This window comes from Callithrix jacchus, chromosome 1 (genome assembly GCF_049354715.1).
Source record: "Callithrix jacchus isolate 240 chromosome 1, calJac240_pri, whole genome shotgun sequence".
Lineage (NCBI taxonomy): Eukaryota > Metazoa > Chordata > Mammalia > Primates > Cebidae > Callithrix > Callithrix jacchus.
This window is the reverse complement of record NC_133502.1, coordinates 25,007,390-25,023,613: the sequence shown is the minus strand read 5'-3', so window position 1 is coordinate 25,023,613 and position 16,224 is coordinate 25,007,390.

The window sequence follows — 16,224 nt, the reverse complement described above, 5'->3', positions numbered from 1 at the left end:
TCTATTACACTGCCCTTTCTTAGGGGTTTGCACTTTGTAGGGGAAGTTGGGACTCACATTTCACTCTGTGTCAGCCAAGATCGCCCCCAGGAAAGAAGGGGCTTACTCACAAACTACCAAAATGTGGAAAGTCAATCTGAGGCTGGCAACTGCAGAACGCCTCCGTGGCCCCTGGATGGACAGGCGAAAAGGAGTGAGGAGCACCTGAGGGGGCAACTCCCTGGAGCCTGAGAGGAGCTGGGTCTGCAGTAGAGACCAATTCCCAGTGGCAGGTGGGGAGCCAGGAACATTTCCTCCAGCCTCCCTCGACCCTCTCCTGTCTCCTGACCCCCATTGGCTGAATCAATGGACGAGGACATTCGGACCTGTGAAAGGAAGAGAGAGTGGAATTTACAAACCCTGGTCCCAGTTCAGAATAATTACAAAAATGCTTCATGAAATGAGAACTGTGAATGACTGACCCCTCTGGGCCTGGGATCAAAACACACCAAATCCTTGTCTTTGGCAGCAGTGTCTTCTGGGGGAAAAAATCGCCCATTTTTAATGTCAGAAGCTGAATATATTTCTCTGGGCATCTCTGAGATAAAATCTTAATTTCTTCAAGGCAGCTGTGTATTTGAGATGACTACAGAGACCATCTCATAAATGAAAATGAAAGAAACGCAACATATTTGTATTCATGTATTTTCAATCTATTTCTCCTATTTCCCTTGCACAGGAAAAAAAGAGCTAGAAATAAATAAGATGTTAATAAATTAACGTCAGTTTCATTCAGGTAATAGTGTTGTGGGAAGGTCTTACTTTACCTTTCATACTTTTCTTTCTTTCTAAAATTTTCACAATAATTATTATTTGCTTTTATAATCAGGAAAAAAACACCTTTTCCCCCAAAGTTATCATAATCATATGGGGTGAGAGAAAACTAGAGTTGGAGAAGTTATACTTGGGAAAAATGAGGTAAGCCTAAAAGGCACATTACCCATCTTTTCTTTTCTTCCTTGATAATTTTTGTGTGTGTGTGGGGGGGGGGCAGATAGAATCTGACTCTGTTGCCAAGGCTGGAGTGCAGTGGTGTGATCTTGGCTCACTGCAACCTCTGCCTCCAGGAATCAAGCAATTCTCCTGCCTCAGTCTTGGAGTAGCTGGGATTACAGGCAGGCACCACTACGCCCAGCTATTTTTTTTTTTTTTTTGTATTTTTAGTACAGATGGGGTTTCACCATGTTGATCAGGCTGGTCTCGAACTCCTGCCCTCATGATCTGCCTGCCTTGCCCTCATTAAAGTGCTGGGATTACAGGCGTGAGCCACCGTGCGCATTCTCCTTTATGCATTTTTATCTTTAGATGCACATAATTATATTATATTAGCTTTTTGCAGATACACATTTTTAAAATTCTGTTATCACCTTATCTTTTATTGAATGTTGCTACTCTTAGACTATTTATGAGACTTCACATGCATATGTTAAAAGATACCTTGTAAAATAAAATCGCTCTTTTCTTTGAACATCTGTCTCCCTTATGTGGCAGTTATTGGGCAATTTTCCGGGAAATTTTTTATTAAAACGGGGAAGAAAAGAAATCTCAAGATAAACTATGGAAATTACAGTGTATGAGGCATGACTAAGAGATAATGTCCCCTTTACCACACGGATTCTGAAATGACAGTTTCTTTAACTTTCCATGCCTTTATGCTGATAGCTAGAGCCCACTTTTTGCCTCAGTTTCTCAGCATGTGAGATTAAGTTGAGTACAACATATTCTAAGACAGTCATGAGCAAGAGCTAATATTTGGATATTTTAAAACAGTGTGATATCCACTTTCTTTCAAAAACTGTCAGTTAAATTGATATTTTCTTCAAGACAGCATAAGAGGTGCCAAGTTGAAAGTCAGTTTCTGCAAGAAACAGCTCTGGATCCCTCAGATTTCCTGCTATTTCACAGGAATTAGAGCAGCGACCCAGAAGCTCAGCATTTGGGGGACATGGATGGCCTGGGCTGTAGTTGTTGTAAATGTTCTTTCTTTTTCTCATTCCCCCCGCCCAGCATCCTACTTTGTTTTTAACTTTTCTTTTAAGTTCAGAGATACAAGTGCAGGTTTGTTACACAGAAAAACTTGTGTTATGGGGGTTTATTGTACAGATGATTTTATCACCCAGGTATTAAACCCAGTACCCATTAGTTATTTTTCCTTATTCTCTCCCTCCTCCCACCCCAGAAGACACAGAGACCAATGGAACAGAATAGAGAACCCAGAAATAACCTACAACCATCTGATCTTCAATAAATCTGACAAAAACAAATAATGGGAAAGGATTCCCTATTTAATAAATGGAGCTGGGAGAACTGGCTCGCCACATGCAGAAGGTTGAAACTGGAACCTTTCCTTATACCACATACAAAAATTCACTCAAGATGGATTAAAGACTCAAGTGTAAGACCCTGGAAGACAACCTAGGGCAAAACCACTCAGGACGGAGACACAGGGAAAGACGGCATCACCAAGATGCCAGGAGCAATTGCAATACAAGCAAAAATAGACAAATGGGATCTAATCAAACCAAAGAGCTTGCTTGCTTTCTGTCTTTTATTCTCTTTCTCTTGCTTTACTTTTTATTTATTATTACAATTTAATGACATGAAATGCAAACTAATTATAGTATTTAATATGCTTGTTTTTCAGATTTGTTAGAAACAAAGATACCTAATAAGCTAAGGGTCTGAACGAAAAAGCTGATTTTTTTTCCTGTCATTCCCAACATGCCATGTAATCTTGAGTACTAGCCATATCTTCTCTGTAGTAATATTATTAGCAGGAGGAGTGGGAGGGGGAGAAGGAGTATTTTAATCAGTCAGACAGAAGCCAGAAAAGCAAATGACTTCACTTTAATGTCTGTAAGGATAAAATATTTAATAAGCCTAGAATATTTTATCAAACCTCTGGTGACCCACTTAATGTATGTACAGGGGACAATCTGAGATGAGGAAATTGTCAGGATCAGCAGCAAGAGCACTTCCTACTACTGAGAAGCGCGTAGGGTATTGAAACGTACCCGTGTGGACCCGAACAGGGCCGTATCGGTCCGAAGTTTCCAAAATAAGTTTTGCAAATGTAGAAGACAAATTCGATGCACTAGAATAGACTGCACCCTGCTTTTTCTATTTTCCTGGTATAAAATGATACTGTTGCCCTTTTTTTTTCCCAAATAAATAAATAGGACAACTCTTTAAGATGTATATTTTTTGAGAGAAGAAATGAGTCCTATGCTGTCAGGATTTTAGTGCAGCATGAGCTATAATAAGACTCCTTTACAAACAAATGCAACATCTCTCTTCAAAGCCTGCCTTTTGGGGAATATTAGTTCTTTAACAAAGAAACTTAGGACAAGTTCAAAGTGAACAGGCTACTGCCTCCTTTTACTGATCAGTCCTTTAAAATGTCTCAGAAATGGAGTTCTGGATTTTTGTCTGAGTACAATGAAACACAAAATAAAACCTTTCACTAGATACAATCAAAAGTGCAAAAGTTATTTGTCCCGTGGTGTCTGATCTGTAAAATCTGTTAGCCACGGGGCATCTTGGTTCTTTGAAGATTTTATTATGGCAAGTAGAATAACACATAATGTAAAGAATGCATGTACAATATGGAAAACATGCAGCGTATAAACTTTTATTGAACTAATTCCCTTCATTAAATATAAGGAGTACCTTTGAACTACTGGGCTAACAGCTGCATAGTAATAAGCTTTGTGTGGATTATGATATTTCTATTTGATGTTTAATATTTCTTGGAATTGCCCTGCACCCCTAAGCTTTTGCCTTTGTAGGTTAAAGCCTGTGCATTTACAGCCGGCCTAATTGGGAGCTGTGAACTGCTGAGCTCTTCTAAACCAGCAGCGTTTTAAGCCCGGCTCTGCCTGTCTGCACGGCCAGGCCCTCTCCCCTTCCCAACGAGGCAGAATTGTGTTCATCGTTTGCAAGCAACGCTGCCCTCGTGCACAGACAACCGCAGTGGCTGCAGCCACTTGCCACGGGGGAGGGCGGACGGTTCTGCAGAATCAAGGAAGCGACGCGTTGCTGTTGGATCAGGGCTTGACGTTCCAGGGTTTCCGCAACAAGCGCTTCTGGAATCCAGAATTTTTTTAAAGGAGTCTCCGCAAAGGGCTGCAGAGAGGTGCTTTTGGCGTGGAGAATAACAACCGAAACATGTGCTCCCTCCCTGTCTGCACAGAATGGTACTGTCCCAGACAGAAAGGTCTCTCAGGCCAGACAGTCCATGTAGTGCCACGGCTGCCGAGGGCTCCCAGGGCCCCCAGCGTGAGGGAGGGGGACAGGGGGACAACGGCAGTGTCCGGGGATAATTAGCGGGTCGGAGGAGCCTGCAGTGTCTGCTGCCTGTGTGTGTGCGTGCATGTGTGTGCACACAAGTCTGCAGTTCTCTGCATGAGGAGAAGGAGGTTTAGGTTCTTGATCTCAGATTTAGACACAAGCTCAGTGACAACATCCCACCTAGACTTTTTTAATGACACTACTACAAATAGCAAATAATTTTGAGCGTGACATTGCTTGTCACGGAAGACAACATTCTGTTGCGATATTTTATTTTAAAAGCAGTTTGCGACCTCCGAATTCAAAAATGCAAAAACTCAGAATGTAAGCAGTTGTGTAGGCCACACCTAAGTTTCCATGGATTTTGTGTTCCAAAGAAAGCATGTAAAATGTCATCAGGAGGCTGTGTAGGTTTTTAAGACCTGACTTGGTAAATGTGACACTGTTAGAACATTTCCCTTCATTTTTCAACCTGAGTTCACAGCTACAGAAGATGGTGATGTGGCTTTCCTGCTCAGGCTGCCTGGCTCTCCTTCTGCCTTGTCTGACAGGAGAACCCATTTGTTGTTCTAAGTGGCTGCTGGTTGTTATTAGATGCAAAACTACAACCTGTGTTAATTTGGGTATATTTACTTTTGAAGGGTCTCTATTTGCCCCTGGATACATTGCTTGATGAAGATGGCAGGACAGCAGGGAATGTACTATTGCATCTTTTCTGGTATGATTTATTCTGTTCCAAATGACATAGCAAATATACCTGGCTAAGAACAACTTGTACCATGTGCTGACTTGCACTTGGAGAAACAAAGCCACAACGTATCTCAGGATTCCTTCCAGTTGGTGCCTGTTACAGGATGAAAATTGTTTCCTCTGCTTACAGATGAGTGCAATTAATTGTCTTTGTCTAGAGATGACACAGATTTGAGAAACACTGTCTGAGACATGGCTGTGGAATTTAACCAGCATCCTGAAAATGTTCACTGCTTCACTCAAAACATTGCAGAATTTTCAAATATAAGAATGTGGCTATTTCTGCCACTGTTATTTCAAGGTACAATTAAAAAAACGTAATGTGTACATGCGTTTTCTGAAGGATACCACATAGGACACTTTTCAGATCCTGAGTTACACGGTTGGTGAAGAAGGCGTGAGCAGCAGTAGAGGCGGGCATTGTGCCATTCTGCTGCCCAGTTCTTCAGTCCATGGAAACAAGACAGAGTGACATTCTGTGGGCAGGTGATCTCCTCCCTCTCGACGGCCTTGGAGTCTGCAGATCGACTCATCTTCAGACACACGGAGGCAACACGGTGCGAAACAGGGAGGAGCCGGCATGAGTTGGAAAGTCAAGCTGGGCCTACCTTCATCCGTGGCCCTGGTCCGGCTGCCTGCTCCTTACAGAGCCTGGCCAGGGAAAATCAAAGGTTTGCTCAAACTCAGCCAAACACACCAAAGGTTGCCTGAGCTGCAGATGGCCATGGACAGCGAGTCTATTTTAGTCTATTTTTGTAGACTCTAGACATATGGGCCGGCACTTGGTTTTATGCCTGACATATTATCTAAAATTGTCGTTAATCAAAAGCCTAGAGATAAGCCATTAGAATGAGTAAAATGTGAAAACAAACAAAATAATAAAAACAATGAAAGATCCCAGATACTAGGTACTTTGCACAAAGCACAAGAAAACTCAGTTGTACTGAAATGGGTCTTTCAAATACTGGTTAGAGTGGTATAAACCTTCTGAGGTAAAAAAGCTGAAAAGTTGCTTTCTTTGGATTTGGTCTACAAGTATTATTTAAACTACATTTTTTTCAGTGTTTAGGTATTTAAGAATTTAAAAAAATACTTATAAAAATCCATCATAAAAACTATTTCCTACAGAAAGAAAATAAAATTTATTTATCACATACTACACCTCTGAACTGTTGGATTGAAAAAAGACTTATTTCTTTAGTGAGTCCCACGTTTTCAAGCCTTTCTGAGATTGACATGCAGCCCTTGCCTCCCAGACTACTCAGACAAAACTTCCACCTGTCATGCAAAATTCAAATCTGCCTTCACCTGCTCCCAAAACACTCCCTTGAGACTCCCCACTGAGTTAGGAACCTCTCCAGGGTGAATGCATTTCCTTTAGCCACTGCTTTCTGCTCTGCTTCTTGACCTCTCATGAGTGAGCATGATTTTCGCTCATTCTGGTATTCCCAGTGCTCTGCGTGGCACCTGGCACATAGTAGATGTTCAATAAATGTTTAAGAGAATGAATGGATAGGGCCCCTCCATTAAAGTTTATGACTATGTGTAAACAGATTTTTGAACCTTTGAGGTTCCAAAAATAACTTCTCATTGTGATATTTAGGGCATGCTATGTTTTTTTTGTAATGTTTTGCTTTCTACGAAGTTGTATCCTATTTAAAGAGGCTCAGGCCTAAGAAAATAAAAGATTACAAATGCAAGTAACTTTAGATGGAATTGTTGAATAAGGAAGTCCCCCAGTGACTGGAAATGAACATGCCTGGACTCAAGTTGCAGCTTTGACTGACTCAAGGATGTCAATCAGATCATTCTCTTAGCCTCAGTTTCTTTAGCCAAGACACATGCTTGTAAAGTTTACCTATGAAATGCCTACTTTAGCCAGGCACGGTGGCGGGCATCTGTAATCCTAGCTAATCAGGAGGCTGAGGTAGGAGAATCGCTTGAACCTGGGAGGCAGAGATTGCAGTGAGCCGAGATCATGCCACTGCGCTCCAGCCTGGGCAACATAGCGAGACTCCGTCTCAAAAAAAAAGCCTACCTTATATTTCCATCTCTTTGGGTGGGAGCATGGAGTGCTTCAAGGAAGTCAGCATCTGATTGTAGCTATTCTCAGCATTGAAATTTCTCATTTCTAATCAGTATTATTTCACTGGGCTTTGATTCTCTTTCCAGATTCTCAAGTTCACCAAACATGTCTTGTTGGGCATTATTCTTCAAACAGCAAAGCACCTTTTCATCTTCTTACTTTTCCTTAGTTTCTAAATCTAGCATAGTTTTAGATTGTTACAGTATTTCATTTTATTCATTTAATATTAATTATGTATGGCCCCTAAATAAACATTGTGATGTTTAGAGACAGTAACAGAGAATATTGAACCAGTGTCAATCTCTTAGCATCTTAATATTCACTGAAATGGTCACAATATATACACAAGGTCTCAATCTAACAATTTAGCAATTTGTTTCCTTTGGAACTATCTACTATGTATAGATTTAATTACAAGTAAGTATCCACCAGGTATAAATAAATATCAACAATTAGTAATTGTGTAAGACAGTGTAATTTTTTTCTTTGGAGAAATTTATTTCTGTTTCTCTAGTATGTAGCAGTTGAAATATTAGATAATGGATTTTTATCGATTTTTAGCTGAACATTGAAGATGTACAAAATACATTTCCATAACTTTGATGGTCATGAGTTTCAGAATATATTGATTGGGTTGATGTATATGCTTGTTTGTTTAGAAAGTTAACATCATGAGAAAAGGACATGCATTCCAGCAGGTAGATGTCATGTACCGAAGAACTGCCTGATGTCTAATGCTGGCCATCAGCCTGATATCCAGTGTGGTTCAAGGAAACGTTCACCCTGTACCATGTGCCATGAGCCTCTCTGCACCCAGCTTGCCTCACGCAATGCTGAGCAGCCCTAGCTTTCTTCCCTGTTAAATGCCTTAGACCATAAAGTAGCAACTGCCTCCTAATGTGTTTGTGGAAAGAGGGCATAGAGAAACACAAGATAAAGCTCTCATTTTCACAACAATTAGGCGAGTGATGCTTTTTCATCAGGGTCACTTTCAGAGAAATTATCCTTTGCAGTGTGTTGCGAAAGGGGTCCCAGAGGCCGAGTTATGTGTGGGATCTTCTTTTCTTGCGGAGATGTCTGAGAAGTTCATTCAAATGCAAATGGTGTTAGTGACAAATGCAGTGTTAATTTATCCGAAAGAATTTCAGGCTACATAATCCATTCCTAGGGACTGTCTTTATATTTGAAATAACTGGACCACAGCAGAATCAATCCGGTTACTGTAGCCATTTTAGAAAATAAATCAGTTTGGATGTAGTCCATCCATTCAGTTGCCCGCCTATTGATCTGGAGGATTGGAAGCACAAAATTAATGGTGCCCGGCCAACGGGACTGCAACTGACAGTCTTAGAGAAAGCAGGTTTGGAACTGAATCGTAGCGGATAATCATTACCTGTTTTCCTTGCTACGTGCATATGAAATAGTGAAAAGACACTGCTGTTGAGGTGAGATAAGATGTGAATTTGAATTCTGCCTCTTCCATTTATTAACTGTATGACCAGGAGCAAATTGCTTTATTTCTGTTAGTATCATTTTATTACTTTCATCTATAAAATGAGAATAAAAAAGATATAGCTCACAGGGTATATAAGTACATATATATCTCTATCTACAGCTATCTGGCTACAGAGAGACATATGTGAAAGCATATATGGCTGCTGTCCAGTAGCTTATGGCTTCTGCCTCCTTCTTTCCTAATCAGGGCTCTTCTTTGATTTGCTATTATATACTATTTTGTCAGAAACGGCCATTGTCTTTTGAGAGGGGCAGTGCTATATAGAATTTCCTACCTAAAAAATAAAAATTATTTTTAGGTAATTAATGAGGATAATAAGCCCCAGCGTGCAGCTCAACGTCTGGGAAGTATTTGCAATAGTACTGGGCAGAGTAGGCACACCATAATGATAGAGACCTTTGCAGAAGTAAATAAGTCACTTCCTTGCTTACAAACCTTAGAGTGATCTCCTGCACATGGCTCGAGGGGAGTCTCCATGCCTGTGTGTCTAGCCCCATCTCTCAATGATCTATAACTTCATACCTGTGCCCCATCCACATATAACAATCTGCAGCTTCTTGAAGACAAAATGGCTCACACCTGTTTTCTACTACCTGGAAGTCACTTTTTCCTCATCCCCTAACCCTGGTCAGTCTCTAATCCTCATTCATTTATCTTACGAACTTACTCTCTCCGTGTGTTCTCATCCAGACATGCTGTTTCTTCTTAGAAGCTGCCTCCAGTGCTAGCCTGCCCACAGGCCTGGTTAGAGGCCCCTCCTGTTGCAGCCCCCCCACACACATCACACAAAGCATCACATTGTGTGAGCCTCCTGAGTTTCTTTGGATCGTAAGCTCCGTGAGGGTAGGGTTATCTTGCTCATCCTTTTATCCCCAGGGGCTTGCATTAGACCTGGTGAACACTGCACCCTAAAGCTTTGCTAATTGAATGACTGTATGTTATTTCTTAAATTCAATGAGAAATCACTTTACAAAGTCCAGGAGACCGAATGTCACAATAACTGAGCTTTCTCTCTCCCGAGCACCTGCACGGGAAACCCAATCACAGTTGGAAGAGGCCTCGAAGACCTGCAGGCGTTAGAAGACTCCATCATCTCTAGGCCCCTGGCTGGGGTTTCTGCATCTGACAGTAGAGATGGCTTTGCTCAGGGGAAGAAGACTCCGGATCCTGGGAATAGAGCTCTGCCTCCATGAGCACTGGGTAAGCACCAGCTACCTCAGCAGCAGTTGTTGCAGCAGTGTGTTCAGACCCAAGCCTGTCCTCCCAACCTGCTGGCAGTGGTTTTCTTCAGCGATGCTAATTCATCCCACTGTGTTCAAGTTGAGTTTTGTAGACATGCCAGCTACTCTGTTTATTTCAGTTGATTTTCTAGCTCTGTTCTAATATGTGCTCATTTCGTAAATGGACGATCTACAATTTACCTTTTAATTTTTTAAATGTCCAAGTTATTGAGGGACATCTTCCTGAGAGGCATCATGGTAAACTATAGCTTATCACTGATATTATAATATGAAAGCTATTGTAGGATCTTCTTCTTAGTGGCCTTGCCACATGGCCATGAGACATTAGGGTCACAGACATTTTGAAGGGTGAGAACAATGGAATTTATTAGGCCCCCCAAAAAGGGAAACAGACACTCTCAGCCAAGGGTTTTGCTAGCTGGTTTTCTCACCTGGGCAATTGAATCCCAGGTACTATCCCGATCAGGAGAGGCCAGGCTTCTCCTCTCTGCAAAGCTTGGGAACTTCAGTGGCTCCACTCCATTCTCCCAGCACGCAGGCCGGTCAGAGTTTCTCCGGGGACCCCTTCATACTGGGCTGTTCACTGTGATGATATGGTTCCAAGCCTGAAGAACTTGCAATCTGATTAAGATCTGAATGCACAAATTTCCCCCACCCAAAATAAACTGTGGTAATTTAACATAAGAAATAGTATTCTCTGGGAGGCCGAGGCGGGTGGATCACCAGGTCAAGAGATTGAGACCATCCTGGTCAACATGGTGAAACCCCGTCTCTACCGAAAATACAAAAAATTAGCTGGGCATGGTGGCGCGTGCCTGTAATCCCAGCTACTCAGGAGGCTGAGGCAGGAGAATTGCCTGAACCCAGGAGGCGGAGGTTGCGGTGAGCCGAGATCGCACCATTGCACTCCAGCCTGGGTAACAAGAGCGAAACTCCGTCTCAAAAAAAAAAAAAAAAGAAAGAAAGAAAGAAATAGTCTTAAAGCAAGGGGTTATTACAAAGCTGCTTATAACCGCACTAGTATTATTACTAAAATATAGAAATAACCAATACTTGAATTTTTAAATTACAGTGAATTCTTTTGCTGCTACTGAAATTATGCTTTCAAAGATAATGAATGTTTCTAAGGATAGTTTACTTAGAGGGGAAAAGTAAAGAGCTCAAATTCCAAATGAAAGGTCATGATTTGAAATTACCGTGAGAGAAAATGATACAGATATGGGAAAAGAAAGTGTTTTTAAGGCAGCAGAGTTGAGTTTAAAGCTAATCACAGATCACTTCTAATTTAGTTTTATTATCATTGTCAGGGTTTATCCTGTATCCCTAATACTAGTGAGCATTTGCCTTGCTTATTATCTCTAATTCGGAATTCTCTGGCTTAAGGCAGCGTCAAGCATTTGGAACGGATTCAGAGGAGGGCCAGCCCAGTTGGTGCCAGAGCAGGGCCCAGAGCCTGTTTCCTACAGATCGTGCCAGTGAGACTCCACCAGCGGCTTCTCCCTGCCCTGGTCTTCCATTTGATCCTGTCTCGGTGCATGACGAGGGAGAAGGATTCATTCCAGGTCTGTTTGTGAATCTTTTCTAAGAAAAAGTATTTCCTAGGCAACTTCTAGAAGGCACTAAACAATAATGGGTTTTAGTTTTTCAAGAAACCTTGGAGAACTCTCCATTGGTACAGCCTCTCTTTACCAATGGAGACACCAAGGCACAGATATTCCAAGGGACATGACAGCAGAACCATTTCTGTTCTTGTCTGCTCACCTTCTGCTGCCTGTGGCTTCCTTTGTGTCTAGCATAAACCCTGCAGGCCTATTCAGGATTAGCGGAGGCTGAGTTCTGCCTCCTGGCTGGTGAATGTTGGGAGGTCCAGGAGGAAGCAGTAGCTGGTGAGGGAAATGCCAGCAGATTCAGATTTATAGCTGAGCAGAGCAGGGCAGGCCTCCCAGAGCATGTTTCTGCACAGAGAACTAAGAAGCAATAAAGCCAACTTCATGGAAGGTGGATCTTATCCTAAAAATAGCAGGTTTCATGCTGACACGCCTACCTTTTGATGACTTACATTTGTTTCTGCAGAATTATGATTACTAATTTGAAAGGAGCTAGGAAATTAATAAGCATGAAAATAATAAAAATATATTTAGAAACATAAATTGACATAATATTATCATGTTTTAGTCAATTCAGATAAATATTTCCAAGGAATTCAGTTCATAATCAAATTTAGGAAATAAAAATAGTGCCCTAAATTTTTCTTTTTTTTTTTTTGAGACAGGGTCTCACTCTGTCACCCAGACCTGAGTGCAGTGGCATAATCATAGCTCATTTTAGCCTTGACTTCTGGGGCTCTAGAGAAACCCCCACCTCAGTCCCCTACCCCCAAGCCATCACACCCTGCAATTTTTGTTTGTTTGTTTGTTTATTTTTCACAGAAGCAAGATTTTGCCATATTGCCCAGGCTGGTCTAAAACTCCTGAGGTCAGGAAATTTGCCAATCTCCGCCTCCCAAAATGCTGGGATTACAGGAGTAAGCTACCATATCTGGTCACCTAAATATTTTTGAATAACGAGGGGATATAATATGATGATTGCTAAGACAATTCGACTAAAGGAAAACTATCTCTGCTTTTCATCAAATACCTTACATTCGCTGTTTTTCCTTGAGATTTCCTAAGTCAAATTATACATCATAAAAGGAGCATGATAATCAGCGGGGTGAGGTGGCTTACACTGTACTCTCAGCAGTACTTTGGGAGGCTGAGGTGGGAGGAACACCTGAGGTTAGGAGTTCAAGACCAGCTTGGCCAACATGGCAAAACTCCATCTCTACTAAAAACACACAAAAAATTAATTGCAGTGTTGGTGAGTGCCTGTAATCCCACCTATTTAGAAGGCTGAGCCAGGTGAATCACTTAAACCCGGGAGTCAGAGGTTGCAGTGAGCTGAGATCACGCCACTGTACTCCAGCCAGGGCAACAGACTGAGACTTCATCTCAAAAAAAGAAAAAGAAAAGCAAGCATAAAAATACTCTCCCACATTCCCTGTGTTCACACTGTCAGTTCTCTGCCCTTCAAATGTCAGGTGTGGATATTGGGTGACATTGAATGTCATGTTACTTGTGGGAGAAAATTGCCAGTTTCTTAAAGGAAACTTGGGCAGAGCCTCTGTCATGTCCTCCCCCATCTCAGCTGACTGCACCTTGCAGGACTCCTCCCCTCAGGGCTTCTTCCAGGACAGCTACCCCAGGTACCTTGTGCACACTTCCCCTTCTCCACACTTGCTTTTGAGGGGTTCAAGTGCCCAATATTTCCCAAGTCTCCAGGAAAGCAACACAGGTGCGCCTTCACCTTTGTTATTGCCGTTAAAAGGCTGTGTGCTCACCTGCATAGCAAGTGGATTGGATCCATATGGATTTAGCTTAGACCATCCAAGAAAAAATCTGTTAAATGTTTTCCTTTGCCTTTCTTTCCTTTTTTCTATTTTCATGTTTAAGGAGCAGAAGAATCAACAGAGCTGAGGGCAGCAAGATGGAATTATACCTCATCCACCCCCTTTACTGTATGCAAGATACAATATTCCTTGATCCCTCTGCATCTGCTTTGCAATTTCCTGTCCCTAATCATCAATGCCTTGTTTAGGTGACTTCCCTTCCTATCACTCTACAATCCACATCTTTGTAAACTGTCTGTTGTTTTATAACTGAGTTGATTTTAGTGAATAATCAGAAAACAGGTTGCTGGTGAGTATATTCTGGGGACGAACTGAAGATTATGGCTAGAGAGACCTGTCCGTGGTGCCGCTGAGACGTAGCCCGTCTTCTTGTCTGCCTGTATGTATGTGTGAATCCTTCACGTCTGGACAGTATTGTGCGAATGAATCATTCTGAACCTGCTGTTCTTTCTACAATGCAGATACATGCAATTGTTTGTTTGCCCTCCTGCCGTGTGGTCACAGCACCGGCCTATTTACAGGGATGTTTACTGTTCCAGAGGCTGGCCGTTCCCACACTGAAGTTTTCACTCCATCCTCTTCAGTGAGTTTTTGTTTGTTTACCTCATACAAGTATGTTCCTCCACTAGCTGATTCATTGCGAGTCTGTTTCAAAATGTTTCACTGTATCCTTGTGTCTTTTTTCTGTTTATCTTGTTTCTAATTTCCTTTCCAGAACTTTCCATGGTCCCCACGACAATCCTGGTTTTCTATCTGTTGTCCTGCTGTCATTATCAATAGTACCCAATTTCACCCTGAAAAGTAACTGCATTGAAATGAAAATTATATTTTCCTATTTATGCATAAAGTAATCACTTCTCTAAGATTTTTTGCCCACCATCTGAGATACTTTATGCGTAAAGTATAGAAAAGACTAATTTGGTAGATCAATTAATGTAGATCAACCTGCTCCTAACATATTTGAAATCATAAAACAGGGTCTAAGTCCATTTGGGTGCTGTAGCAAAATTCCATAAGACGGGTAGTTTCTAACAACAGAAACTGATTTCCCACAGTTCCGGAGTTCGGGAAGTCCAGGAGAAAGTCACCGATAGACTCGGTGTCTGGAGAGAGCCTGCTTCCTGATTCCTAGAGGGCACTGTGTCTTTACATGATGGAAGAGGCGAGGGGGCTCTCTTGGGCTGCTTTTATAAGCTCATTAACCCCATTCATGGGAACACCTCCCCATGGCCTAATCACTTCTCATGGGCTCCACCTCCATGGAACATCACGTGGGGGATGGGATTTCAACATGATGTGCTTGCTTCAGCAGCACCTGTACCAAAATTGGAAAGAGATTTCATGAGACCTCCTCCCTCATGACCTAATCACCTCCCATAGGCTCCATCTCCATATAACATCACCCGGGGGGGTGGGGTTTGGGGCGGGGAAACACAAACATTGAGTACATTGCAAGGTTGGACCCTGAGCCTAACGCCAAGCAGTAAGTGAGTCCTACCAGGATGAATCTAAATGACAGACTGGGTGGGACAGACATTTAAAAGTCCTCTAAACTTTTTGGGTCATTGCTATGTACTCAGAATCTGTTGTTAATTCTACACTTGCCAGCAATGATCACTGTCTTCATTATTGTCCTCATTTCCCCAGCTCATGTTGCTCACGTTTGCATATGCTGGGTACCAAGCATAGTGCTGTGTGCAAGGCTAATCTCAGTGAGCACAGCAGATAAATTCCTGCCACCTTAGTGCTTACCCTGGGAGGGAGGTGGACTCACAAAATGGAAAATTAAATAAACAAAAAATCAGATAATGTTGAGTCTTATTGAAAAAAAGGTGGTGTGACGAAACCTGAGTTTTTACAAAGTAAATTAGAATGCAAGACGAAGAAAGTCCCCAAGAAAGTAGGGGACATTTGTGAAAAAGGAATACGTGGTAAGTCAGTCCCAGTCATGAAGGATGCATGGAAAAGACATCTCAAGCAGAGGAACAATGAAAGCATGTGTCCTAAGGAGAAGCAAACGTGGCATGTTCATGGCATGGAAAGGAGGGAAGTGAGGATGGTGTTACAAACTAATTAACTATTCTTTAAACCTGTTAGCTGCTATGTCATCCTGGATTGAGGCCCCAGTCTCCAGCTGGTCTACAAGAGTGGTTGTCATGACAAAGAGGACAAGTCAATATGCAAAGGTCAGAGTGACGAACAGGGCCAGGTCATCAGGAGTGGTGGACACGGCCAAGGGTTCAGAGGGGCCTTTAGGTGGGGTATACGGCATATGATACTGACATGCAGGGGTGTACATTAAAAATGTTCTTGCTATCATGTGCAGAGGACAGCAAGAAAGGCAAATAAAGAAGCAGAGAGCTTAGTTAGATGTCTCTTACACACTCCAAGAGTAAAATGACAGAGGCTGTGGCTGGTGGATATAGCAGAGGGAGAAGGGAACATCTCTAGGATGTTTTTTGGATAGAGTCATTATGACTTGACAATGAACTTGGGGGAAAAATGTGAAGAAAGACAGTGAATCAAGGATGCATCTGAAGAACTGACTGGAACCCCCGGGTAGACTGTAGGGTCATCTAACAGGGCAGATAGTGTTGGGGAAAATGAAAAGTTTTCTGTTGTCAGGTTAAGTTTAGAAGCCCGTTAGACTTACAAGGGGCAATGACAAATGAAGAGTTGCATGTCTGGTGTATAAGCCAGGACTAAATTCAGGGTAGAGCTCACAGCTAGAGATATGAACTGGAGGGTCACTGGTATGTAGACCATGTTTAAAGCCACTGGATAAAAATGGACAATCTAGAAGACAGAGCAGAGGGATCCCATCCAGTCCCAGCATTTAGAGTGGAGACTGATG